The sequence below is a fragment of the Xiphophorus maculatus genome, chromosome 6 (assembly GCF_002775205.1).
Source record: "Xiphophorus maculatus strain JP 163 A chromosome 6, X_maculatus-5.0-male, whole genome shotgun sequence".
Lineage (NCBI taxonomy): Eukaryota > Metazoa > Chordata > Actinopteri > Cyprinodontiformes > Poeciliidae > Xiphophorus > Xiphophorus maculatus.
Window position 1 is genome coordinate 9,491,948 of NC_036448.1, and position 14,015 is coordinate 9,505,962.

The window sequence follows — 14,015 nt, forward strand, 5'->3', positions numbered from 1 at the left end:
CTCAAGCACAAGGTATGTACTTTTGTACTCTGTGGTTAACAGATACCCGACAGATGGTTTTTCTAAGAATAAAAAAGGACAATAAAAAACCTTACCTAAAATTTTAACTAAGGTGCTTAGAGGTTATGAGGGATAAAACAAAAACAGCTTTCTAAATTAAAAGTTTTTATGGCCCCTAAACTCTAAATAAATTTTAGTCTAAAACATCGTAATTTTTTTGTGAAGGTTTAAGTTTTATTTAGGCCAAAGCTAAATCCTACATTGAAGCTTCAGCCGAACTACCTGCTTATTTTTGCCATGGCCAAAAAGTCCTCCCAAAAACAAACAAACAAAAAAATAGGAGTAAGAATAGTTCGGCACATTATTTTGGAGAAATTAAAAATCAACATCTTTTCAAAATATTAGAAATATCCTTGACATGTTCAAACACATTACTGAGGACATAACTTGTGAACGTTAAAACTACTATTGAGTTGAATAAGTACTATAAAACGAAAATCTAATCTGCATCACGCCAGAAATAGAAAAACTAATAAAATCACCTGGCAAAGCAAATGTTGTAAAACAATGTGCACTTTTCAGCTGCACCTAATGGTAAAGTCATGTGAATTAACACCACTAAAGTATTTTTCCAGCTGCCCAACAGTCCACATTTCTCTCCATCTACTGAGTGACAGGTGGCCAAACTTGATTCCTCTCTGCATCACAGCCCAGTCTCCCACGATCTTGTTAATTAAAAGAGAGCTGATCTTAATTGATGCTAATGGAAGTCAATAACGACCGTGAGGAACAAGTGCAAATGTGCTTGAGCAATTAACCTAATATTTACTGGCTTTAACTCTCAGGAGGAGCTGGCCTCTATATGTCGACTCATACTGCCTGCTCTGAAATGATGTGCAGCTCTAAGTCAAAGACAGCAAAAAATTAGACTGTGTGCAAACAACTGCAATCATGGAAGAAAAAGCAAATCCAGGAGATTATATCAGGTTATATGAAATAAATTAATTGGACTCATTTAAGTAGTGAGAAAAATAGGGCCATGATGTGATAAAAAAAATCTGTTGTGTCCTGTCAGTACTTTGAAATAAAATGAGCAAACATAATAATCTGGCATCTATTAGTCTATTGTTTCCTTTGTTGGAGCCAGATACATCAGTAAATTGCTCTTTTGCCCTTGGAAATGTAAGTTTAGTTTATGGTACTACAATGCAGCTTATTTTTTTTTCTTGCATTGCAGTTTTCAGTGGAGATAAGGGTAACCTTTCATAATATATTCAGAACAATATATAACCACAGAATGACCAAAACCTCAGTCGGCGGCTAACTGGTAAAGCTGACTGAGTGAAAACAGTGGTGGACAAAGAGCCTTTCGCTGTACGCAGCTTAAAGCTGACATACATAAAACTGTTACAGCACTGCCTGTTCCTGCTGTTGCTCGATGAATGGAGTATTTACAGCTCCAAGTACACACACAGCGTGTATACTCAGAGGTCAGAGACTGCTGTGTCTTGTTTTGGACAAGCTTCTTTGAACCCAATTGAATGTGGCTTTCAGCATCCAGGTGCTAGCATACTTTCGTCTACATAACAAAGAGGTGGGTCTGCTCTGAAATCTAAATCCTGATCCCAGAGGTGAGAACAACTACTAAAGTTCAGAAAATGACAGGAAATCTGTGCTGATGTTGCTTTTTACAGTAAGTATTGGCTGAAGCAAAATAAACTGAAGCAAAGAAACACCTGAAACAGAAAAGAGGTGCTTAAAGACCGAATTTGGGAAGCTCAGAGATGAAACTGATAACTCAAAATTCCCAGGAAGTAGTTCATTAAATTTCCAACTTCCTCTTAGTTTTAGGATGTGGTTTCAAGATACTTTTTTCATCTTACAGTGATCGTTCTATGTACCAATTTACATTAAACTGGTCAGCCTAATTGACTTAAGGGGACACTGTTGAGATATTTGGACAGACTCATTTTAAAATCAATAGAAATCCCAAAAACAACCATAGCAGTGAATTTTATGCAAAGTTTGGTAAGTTTCTGAATATGTTTAGGTACCAAAAAAGGCATTTCATTTGCAAAAAAACACATCTTGAAAAACAATAGGCCTTAACAGCAATTTCACTGCTTGAGCATAAAGACAAATTCAGTAATTCTGGAAAAATAGTCAACAAAATGTTTTGGCCACAAATTTCATAGATTATCTTATTAAGCAGAGTGTGATATTGATTATATTCAGATTTATCCAAAGTTTCTTTTTAGGGAGCATGTGTGCAGATCTGCTTCTCACAAGTGACACTGAATGTAGATGCTGTGGCTCTCTGATGGGCGAGGAACAATGACAGACTTGAAGCACAAACTCAACACCAGCAGCAGCGCTCCAATTAATTATTAATGCAGTGAGAGTAAAGGCAGCACGAAGAAAAAGTGGCAGACTTTAATCTCGGTTACAAACATCTGTGATAAGACAGATGTGGGAGCCAACAGTGCTGACACGGGATCAGCAAATTCAGCAAGCTACAAACTCTGAGGAGGTAGAAAATATGAGAACAAAGAACAACAAAACCTCAAGTCAAAGGCAAATTAGAAATTAGTTGATAACAAGAAAATATAACTACTATAAAACTTTTGAAACAGGTTCATTTATTACTGAATTTGTGAGAGGGTGGAGGTTTTCCTAGTCTGCTGTCAGCTTTTTAATGCTTGAATAAATTAAATGTCTCAAGTAGAATTATTTATTGCAGCAGTGTTGTTGTGCACTAGAAAATAAATGATATGTGACATTTTAATTAGTCTGTTGTCAGCATTACAACATTTCTACCATCAAGCCTCTTTGTTGTGCTGTACAAGGTCTCAAAGAAACAGAAAGGGTAAAAGAAAGACAGTGCGGGTGTTATGTACACCGCTTTGTATCGCCACTTGCTTGGTAATTTCTGTCCAGGAGTGTTTGGCAGGCATGTTATGTTTTTTATTTGCTGCTCTCATAAAAGTTGGGTCAGAAGTTTACTTTATGAAAATCAGACAGCCTTTGATTCTGTAGCCCCCAATATGCATTCAGTTTCCTCCGTTTAAACCATAAGAGAGGGGCTGGTGTTAACATGAAGAAGTACAATTTCATTTCTGGCATTCTAGGTATACACTGTAAAATAAATTCCCATGGAAAATATTTTTATTATGTCTTGGCACCTGACGTACTAAATTAAGTCCAAAAGTGATGCAGATTAGAACCCACTGGAATTTATATGGGTTTTTTTATGTTCAACAACATTTGATTGCATATTAGTAAGGTTAATTTCCTCTTAAAGTTGTTTACTGCCATTGCAAATGTCAAAACAGTCTCCTTACTAAACTCCAATAAAGTTAATGTGATCCAATAAAGTAAATATTTGAAAATAATGGTATTAGGTAGTTGGGACAGGCAATATGGACTCAACTTTTTAACCTATTTAACAATACAATGCAATATTTCTTAAAAATCCATCCATTTTATTGAGTCTGGGATTGTGCACTTTTCACTCAAAATTTCATAACAAATATTGTCAGTGTTAGATGACAGTTCTAAAACCACATAAAATATTTAGTAATCATTTGGGAAGGTACTGCAACATGTTTTTTACAACAACTATGTTGTCAATTAACAAATAATTAATGACTTGGATTGCCATTAATCCAATAATAATTGTGTGTTAGAATGCAAATCCAACAGAAATGTAATGGATCAGTTGACAAAAATCACAAAATTATCCAGATAAAACACCACAGACCCAACAATCATGACACTGAGCAAATGTATTTGTCAACCTTCTTTGGGGCCAGAAATAAGTTTTACTCCTAAAAACCCATCAGTCCAGAGCCTCGAGTATTTTCACATTCAGGATTTACTGTATTGCAGCACTAATGAAAAACCAAGTTTAACTCCTTGGAGCTAAAGTTAGAATTTCACTCCAAACTGTAAAACTTCAGCCATTACTGCAAAAAGTCTAAAATTCTTAAAAATTTGAAACTTCCAGAAAAGGGACTTCCAAGTTTATCCTGGAGAGTCAGTCAGAGTTAATTAAAGTAAGGGAAGACTCTCTTGGTTTTTAAACCATCTTTGCTTTGAGGACAACGTCACAGAAGGAGCAAAGGTCACAGAACAAAATTATATACTCTTTAGCACTGTGGTGTTTATGAAACTTTATAATGATCTCGCATGCTGTTCTTTAGCTTTTAGATGTTGGGAAGTTACTACAACTTCAGCTGTTTCTTATGACCCACATATTTACGTTTTTGGAATTTAGCGTTCTGTTTAGGAGGTGCAACTATTTATAGACCACATTTTTACATGGTAGAAGTGTTTAAGTATATAGAGAGGTACTGCCACCATGATACAATCTATTGAAACATGCTTGTATAAAGTTTAACTGCTGTTTTGCTTCCACATATTATATTTTTCTACATTGGGTTTGGTAAAACTTAACCACAATCACCGCTTGTTTGTCCACCATATGATTTTTGTCTATTTCTGTATGCAATTTCAGTGATTTCCAGTTTGACTAGACTCAGCAGAATTTCCTACAAATAATTGTAACTGATCCCATCAGCAAAAGTAATGTCATGGTAATGTTTGTTTTTTTTCCCTCATTCAAGGCCAGCTCAACAGCTCAATACCTCATTTACTCTTTAATACGGTTAATGACCTGGATCAAATTTCAGTTCTGTCAATATTAATCCTTTAACACCTTAAAAATTTCACTTTAGCATCTTCAAATAGATGGCTTGAAATAAACTGACAGCCAACATTTCCAACAAGAATCCTGGTGGAATTGGGTTATTGGTGAGCTAGCGACTACTCTCGGACCTTACATGTCATACGGGAACTTTTTGCTCATTATGGAGTTAGGTGCTCTTAAAACAGCAAGCTCTAAGTTTGTGCTTTCTTGTCATAATGAGCAATTTATGTTCTGGAGAAGAGTATGACTCTGTACATGTATAATCCTCAAGCTCAGATCTTTGTCAGTTTCTATTGAAGATCATATCCCATTCAACTAATAGTCATAAATCTTTTTTTTTTCCCAATAGTTCAAACTCAGACTGGATGGACAGTACCAGCACACACCAATTCCCAAGACTTGTCACAGATGTCAATTTAGCTCTTTGCTCTTACTAGAGCATTCCAACACATTTTGTTGTTCTTTCTTCAATATGTTTTCCTAGTCCCTTCTGTTTGTTCACTGATGTTTTCTATCAACCTTTGAGGGCTTCACAAAAAGGCTGTTTTATATTAATCTTAAAGATCACGACTGCTGGTTAGTTGCCTCAAGCTGCTAATACAATTAGAACTGATAACAAAAACATATTATCCAAATGCTTTAATTTAAACTAGAACAACAACAATTACTTCTCTGTTTGCAATATCTTAGTTGTTTAAATTTGTCTTTATTAAGGACAAAGTTAAATTTAAACTTTGATGTTTGCTGTAAACAGTGAATTGGTCTACCATATAGATTAGTAACAGTGATCCCCCAAAAAACTAAGCTAAGTCTTTCACTGAAATCTCAATAAATGGTATGAGAGAAAATTTTAGTGTACTAATCTTTAGGAAAGGTGACCTTAAATGACCTTTGTTATGATCTGGTTTTAAATAAATAAATAGAATTAACTTCATCATTTGATCAAACGTTGCCAACCCCTGTTATAATAGCATGACTTATTTTTCTACACAGAATACTTAATAATTCACTGTTTACGTTGGTTCAAACCTCAACACAATAAGGAGCTCTCAGTACAATTATGCCTTTTATTTTAAAATCCATCACAGTAAATTATAAGATTATAGTGTATTGTTCTCAGCCACATTTATGGATAAAGGTGCACAGAATGAATCCATAACCTAGATAAACAAGAACATCTACTCACCTAATTGAGACATTTAGTTCTAATCATTTCTTTTATGCCCTGCAGGATATATAAAAACACTACATGTGCTACATTTTGCAATCCTCAGATATCAGAGAGCCATACATTTACATGTGATGACTCAGTGTTTTTGGCAGAGCTGAGAGAAAGCAGTGGCACCGTGCCATCAGCATCCAGTTCCCTTTTTATTTGTTTTACTGATTTCTAAGGGGTTGTTCTTGCCCCAAGTATAGACTTACAGTGTGGAAAACTACATAAAGGTGGAGCTTGCTGGGACTGCCTTTGTCAAAACGTTGTCTTCGGGACAGTAACACAACTCTCATCCAAAATAATATTTACCATGCAACACATCTGCCTTCTGCTGTTTTTTGTTTTTTGGGGGGGAGCAGCCAAAGCTGAGCTTGCTCCACATCCATTTAAATCATGTCTTCTTGTCATCATATTGCACATATAAACTTACATTTGTTTCAGCCTTGGCCAGCGATCATCATAGAGACAGCTGTGACAGCCGTGCCACAGCTTCTTTTTAGCATTCCATGCAAGTTGCACATGATTCGTTAATTGTTCGGATTCATGTTTTCCAATTTTAGGGAAGCAAAGGATGAACACACCATGGAAAATAAATTATTATGCTCTCAGTGATGGGCCAGCATCATTTAATTATAGTGTTGTTATGCTTTATTAAAGAAAACAATACAGCTGAATCTAAAATTGTTAAATCTGCAGAAAGGCCTGCAGATGAATTTACTTTCCGTTTCTTACTTTTCTTTGAAAAATCTAATTAAAAGAAAGGGGGGAGGATCAAACTAATTAAAAGGAAATCTAATCAAATGTCAATTTTCTAGCACTTGGGCTTGTTGTTCTATCAGTTCTTGTTTTTCACAGCTGATTTCTAATTTTACTTCAGTCCAGTAGGATTACCTTCATCTACTTAATGGCTTCCTGATTGCATGTCGAGTTCTTCTGTTAGCTTTATTAAAATTTTATTTCTGCAGTAATTAAGCAAAGCGGCGTTTCTTTTCTTTAGGGTGTTTGGGCTGCTGAATTCTACATGTATTAATTAAATGTGATGGTCTTGTAAATAAAGCAGAGTGTGGTCTAATTGCAATGTTGGCAAAGTGTCCACTAAGAATGTTGGAAGATTGTGTAATATTGATAAAGGTCCTTAGATACTTGAAGAAATGCTTTTTATGTTTTGTTAATAAACTGGTCTATAAAAATGCTTCCAACACAGCAGTCTGGAGTGGTGTTTGTGGTGACAATGTACGGTAACATTTACTTTTTGTGAGCACATTTGTCCTCAGTAAGCTCCAGCTAACAGTCTACCTAAAAAAAGACATTTCTTCTTCCCCAAAAACACGTGGTCCATGAGAGGAAGAGAGGGAAAGCTATTGTTACAGTGCAGACAGCTTGTGTGAAAACAGCTCTGCAGAATGCAAATGCGAATGCTTCTCCACCACACACAGGGAAAAAAAAGAAAACGAACAAAACACAAACAATTTCTCAGCTTCAGTTGTAAAGACAGGTCATCTGTCTTCTTCCTCTGGGCCGAGACGATAGCATCTGCTAGCGCATATGGCACATGAGAAGAGAGTGGGTTTGTAAATCTAACAGAAACAATGACAACAAGGATGGAGAGTGGAGGACAAAAATCATATGCTGATTAGAAGCAGGGCCATACATCATTTGTGCTGACACTGTGCATGTGTGTAGGTATGAAAACACTGGAAAGTCTACTTTACTGCCTTCCAGAGCTCCTTTTAACTCACACAAGTGAAATCTTTTGTGAAAGCTGATTTTTTAACATGTATCAGATAAGCCATACTTAATTGAATCCCTCTCCTCCCTGTCTGACTAAACCTCTCATTGCACGTGGGTACCAAAATTAACGACAGATAAGAATTAGAGAAGACACGTAGCAAAAAATAGACTGCTAACCAGAATTGGATGTTTTCTAAGTTTGACTATCCCTGACCGATGGCCAACTGCTCTATAAAATCCCATCTTCTCCTACGACGGCAGACACATCATGTGCAGTGAAAATAATCCTCAACGTATCTGGTCTGAGTTCTACTACCAGTCTGAAGCTATTTGTTGCATGTTTTACCCTTATTTCTTCACTCTTTTTCCTATAAAATTATTATTAAATAAAAGGTATCTAATGCCAAATAAAAATCTTTGAAAAAAACAAACATCTCTTTCTTATTCAATGAACAGGCCATATGTAAGACGCTATTTAAAATGATGAACGTGTCTGCGGACACTAAACAGGTAACAGAAAGACGAAATGGAGTACAGCAAGGTTGCTCTGCTTAACACTGTGAACTTTAAATGTCTGTCACTGAACAGAAATCAAATATAAGGTTAAGATTTACACTGTTTTAGCATTACCATTACAAATCCAATATAAGATGTTAATATTAATTAAATTGTAAACATTAAATAATTGTAGTTTTTGTCTAAAAAATAGTAAAAACCTGCATTGTAATGACATTTTTTTCTCACAAGCAGCACAATACCTTTTCTGCTCCCAATAAAAATAACTGTGGACCTCTCATAAAACAAGGCCTTGAAAAACATTTTTATTGTAGCTGTTGTTTTGTCTTCTTATTTTTAGAAGAATAGAATAGAAGTACTTTATTCATCCCAGCAGGGAAATTACTTCGCAGTTACAGCATAGAGACAAGACACAATAACAACTACCACTGAGTAGTAGTAGATAAAATAAAAAATAAAATAAAATATAAAATGCTATGAATTGTGAAAATATATTACAATGCTTAAAGAGAATCAGCCAAAAAAAAAAAAAAACTGTACTGGCAGTTTCACTTGAACAAAATCTGAGTTGGGAGCATATATCTGATATTTAAATTGGAGGGAGAAAACCCAGGCACAAAAGAGTATCTGGAAATAGGGAGGATGTTTCCAGATACATCCTGATGAGAAAGTTAATCAATCAGCTTTTCTCCCAGAAGATGTTTTTGCAGGGGATTCTTCGGACCAACCCTGTAAGATAAATAGTAATGGCCTCCACCTGTCACCGTACGGTGGCACCTACATAGCCTAATGGCCATATGTTTCGAGACCAACAGATGCTCACTTAACCTTGTACCAATGAGCCACAGATCCACAGCAAAGTCCATCACAGCAAAATGGTTCCTTTTCAGTAACACTTCTTTAAACCCCCTGCAGTGTTTAGACATGAGCAAAGGTTAAAAAAAAATTGCAAAATGACTTTACCTCTGCTATGTCTCTTGAACAAATAACATTATCTGTGCAACTCTGGCAGGAACATAAGAGTGGTGTCTGAGTAAAGCCCGTACGAGTAGATGCATTTGTTTCCCAAGGACAGTTTTTCCATCTTTTTTTTTTTTTTAAACTGTAGAGGGAAATCAACCCACCAACAGGTGAAATCTTTCATTAAAATGTGTGTGTTAGGTGTATTTTAGCAGTGTGCTTCATATTTCTAAGAAGTTGCCATGTGAAAATTTATGGTCCATTTTGGATGTTTTATGAGCCCTTGGGAAGACATTAATATGACAAAGAAGGTGACGGGCAATTAAGATTTTAAGCGTTTTAAATTATTGTTCACAAATGATTCCAGAGTTTAACGTTGTAAATCAAGCTTTGTCATTCATAATAATAACGTGCTTCCACAAAGCTTAAATTTCTAAAAATGAACAAATGACTGAGCCAGATACAAAAAGATTCAAAGAATATTTTAAAAAATTACAAAATATTTGTTTATGAATACAAATCAATGAATTGTTTGTACAATTAGACTCACTTAGTCTAAAAGTTTGAAATTTGGCCCTGGTCTTTCACTTCTTAATCAGAGACCTAACTGTCTAATCTGTTCTATTAAAGAGGAAGGAACAGCTTTGTTCTGCTTTAAATATTCATCTGATATATCAAAATTGAGTTAAAAAGATGTTTTACTTATGAGTAGGGTTAGAAAATTGATGGGAAACATGACATGACGACCATGACACATGGACTGGCTACTGGTCTCAGGGTATTTTAAAAAGTTACAGTTTAAGTTTTAGGGGTGTGCTGTGGTGGCGCAGGGGGTTAGCACGCCCCACATTTGGAGGCCTTAGACCTCCAAATGGGCTCGACTCCTGGTCCCGACGACCTTTGCCGCATGTCCTCCTTCAAAAATGGTGCCGGCTCAGCTGGCTGCCTGCAGACGCAGCTCCTGCCGTGTGTGTGTTAATCTGTGTATAAAAAATTCTTGCTGTAACTGTGAAATAATTTCCCTGCTGGGATGAATAAAGTAATTCTTCTTCTTCTTAAATACCAATAAAGTGTTAAGACCATGTGACTTATCACATGGTCTTAAGTTACCTTGTCAAATACCAAGAAACTTGTGGCGTAACGATTGTTTGGAGTAAAATCACCCCCTCTTACATAGTTTGACAGTTCTACACAAGTGGCATCTTCACAGAAATCTCAAACTAGGCCTTGCCTAAAAACAACATGGCAATGTTTTTGGTTAGAATTATGATGCCAATATGAATTGCAATTAAACCAGGTATCCCTTCCTTCATTGTGTCTTTTCCATCATTACATTCAAGTTCCAGTCATTTTTCACATAAAATATAAAAGTGATGTTCAGTTACTATGAATAATTATATACAACATCCAGAATTGTGTCTTCATTGTCAGTTGCGTGTACATTTATGATATCCACACTACGCCTTGCTTTTAAACCAAAGTGCAATTGATAAAATTCTTGAAGGTCATATTAAACAGCTCGATCAAGTCTTCAAAAAATACTGTTTCCAGAAACTATTAACTCAAAGGCTATACTGCAACATGAAATTTTCTAGCATCTGTCAGACTAAGACACCTCCTTGTTTTTCACTTACTCCGCAGAACTTAAATCAAGTTCGCACTGATGGCTATTACTTCTCCTAACCCGTACTGGTCTATTTCTCACCTTGAAGCCTTTACTTTTGACAAGACATTAATCTCCTATGGCCAAACTGCAAGTAGCTCAATACAGTTTAGATTTACTATGTTTCAAACCAATCTCAGTACCTTCAAACTGCTACAGTGATCATGATGCTGTTGCATGGACTATTGTTTTCAAATGTTTAAAGAAAGATAGGTCTCCATGCGAAACCAAAATATTGATTAATAAACATTTAATCTCCCTTGGGATTCTGAAGAACTAACAAGCTTTCATTAGCAATTCCTGTTCTGAATTTTTGGTCGTGCCATTTGCTTATACCATGCACCAGTAAGATTTTTCATTGCAGTTTCTCCAACTAATGCAATATACTTTCCATGGCTGAACATTTGGTAGTTTTAAAATACAGTAAAATAACACATCACATTTAATCAATATCACAGTTACTAGAGGTGAAATGGTACACAGTTCAGTACGTCCTTGGGTTTGAAGTCAATTTAACAAATTAAAAGTGGCAAGAACAGAACTGGCTTAATGGACTGGATAGATGGATTTATTTATATTAATCTATTTTGGAGCAATTCAAACTAATTATGCTCAGGGGGAAAAAAAATCTAAAAGTTGTTCTCAAAGTAGTGCCTTGACTTTTTATTGTAAATTTAATGACTGACATTTTGCCTGCTCTCTGTACTAGCCTTACTTCTGCACAAGAACTGTCAGGGTGCACATGAATAAAACATTCAATTCAGATTATGAGATATTACAGCTGCAGCAGCCAATAGAGTCTTTCAAAAGGCTCAGCTAGAAATAGTGTTTAGGTAGTTGAGATTCATCAGCTTCGGAGATACCGAACATTTCAGAACGTCCAATCCAATACCTGGGTTTGGAGCAGCATGTTGCCAGTAGTTTTAGCTCCAATTTGACAGATAATCTCTTGGGGGGCAGCTGGGATTACTGTGTTCTTTTGCATGGTTTGTGAATAATCAAATGTCATGTCTTCTTAAATCAGTGTGTGTGGAAGTTCTATTGTTTTTATACGGGATTTAGTATTTTGAAAGGAGGTTTTACAAAAATATTAAGTTGTCAGAAATATTCTGAGTGTGTTTCTTAGTTTTCACACTTTTGGACCAATGTGCAGTTTTTGATGACTACATCTGCTGTTTATGCCCTAGCTCTTGTTGTTTACAGTCCTTGGACCATAATCTGCTGTGTGTTTAGTTCTGAATTCACATCTTCCTTAACACAGGCTGTGACAAGTGTAGCCATTCACTCTAGGATCAATATTCATAAATGGCAACATAGATAGTTTGGATTAAGAGTCAATAAAATGTGTTTAATCCAAGTCTTCTTGAATTAAAGACTTTGATCTTCTGTAAATTGACAGAGTATTTTTTGTTTTTTCCAACCTTCTTTTTTTCCTGCAATGGGAGGAGAGAAAAGAGGCTTATGTTTTTCTTTTTTTTTTATCCTTTCCACATGATTATCTGTACACTTGTCTTTTTGTGCTTAGAAAATCAGATGTTTTAGTCATGTTGTTACACAATGCGTTTGACTATCTGCATACACACCAAACTCGACATAGTACTTCTATTCAATCTTGTGGCAGAACATTTTTTGACATTGTAACAATTTTTCTTGGACCTAAATATTTTAATTTTTGAGACCGGATTTGCTAATACATAATAGAAAACAAAGGCTTTGAGCTATTCCCTCAAATCCTAGAGGATGAGAAGTCTGCAGGGCTTAAAGGATTTAAACAATGCTTATGGCTATTTCCCTGTAGGAGTCTTGTGGGATGCATAGCTTGAGACATCAGGGCAAACACTGGAAGCTAGATTATTGTTACATAATCATAAGAACTGTGTTCATATATTTGGCATGACTAGAATACATTCCTCGTTTGCGTTGATCACACTCTGCTAGTCTGATATTATCGCTTCATTTATGATCTTCTTGGACAGGATTGTGAACACAACCATGAACTAAAGGCTGCGTTGGGGTATTTAACAACAGTAAGAAAAACTGGCACCTTCAACTTTGAAATTGTAGTTTCTGACATAAAATTGAGGACTGTTAACTGCTTTGAGTTATAATCTGAAGTAAAGAAACTTTATTGGATACTTCAAGGAATTGGTAAAAATAGAGTAAACCAAAGTATAATAAATCATTCATTCATTTGACATTAATGTATGACTTGTAAAGTGTTAAATTTTTTCCTACTATTGGAATTTTACCAAACTTTTCGGCATGTCCCATGACTATAGTTTCTATAATGCATTTTCATTACAATTATAACTTAAAGTTTTCTACTGACTAAAATTTTTGCCAATTTTACTTTGTGAAGTACCTCAAATTCAGAGAGCTTGGACGGATAGTGTCTGTAAAGACTGATTTAACGATGTAGTGCTGACTATAAGTTTATGGTTGTTCTAAGTCTTTTTCAATCTCTAACAGGTTTTCTATGAGGACTGCAAAGTATGAAGCTCCATCCATCTTCCCATCAATTCTAACCAGCTTTTCTGTCTGGCTGAGGAAAGGTATTCCAACAGCATCTTGCTGCCACTAATGTTTTTCCACTGTCAGCATTGTGTGTTCAGGGTGTTAGTTTCCTACCAGACACAGGTTACGGGTGCAAGCAAAAAAGTTGAATTTAGTCTCCTTCTTTGACATTTTTGATGCGTCCGTTACAAACTACAGATGAGAAAATCTCTTGACTTTCTTTCAGGAGTTCAACAATCCTCGTACTCATCAGATGTTTGAAACACCACCAAGTGTTTGCCTGTTGAAAAATTCTCACACCCAAATCGATGATCTCTGTAGCTCATACAGTGGCTCTCACTGATTATGTCTTTGGCTGCCCTGTCCCTACAAGTAAATGGCCGTATCTTACTAGGTTTGCAGTTGTGTAACACTGCTTTTATATTTTCCACAACTTTATAACTGACCTTGGTGTTGTGTCGCTTGGTCAGCTTGTTTATTCATTAATGTTCTTTTAACTAATTATGATGCCTTCACAGAAAAGTTGTTTTTAATACTGATATTAAATTACACAGACTCCAGATAGAAAGTAACTGTTGGAGTTGGTTGCACTGGATTTTATTTAGGAATTTTCAATAGATAAATGCATCACATTTTGCAGATTTGTATTTATATAAAATATATATATATATTTCAAACATCATGAACCATGGATAAAAGTCTGTTAG

The 14,015-nt window shown here is 35.6% G+C and overlaps 1 protein-coding gene across 6 annotated transcripts in view; it reads right to left on the reverse strand.

Annotated features, from left to right (window-relative positions):
• The window catches only part of astn1 (astrotactin 1), a 342,853-nt gene that overhangs the window by 306,278 nt on the left and 22,560 nt on the right, over positions 1–14,015 (reverse strand). The gene's annotated exons all lie outside the window — the stretch shown is intronic.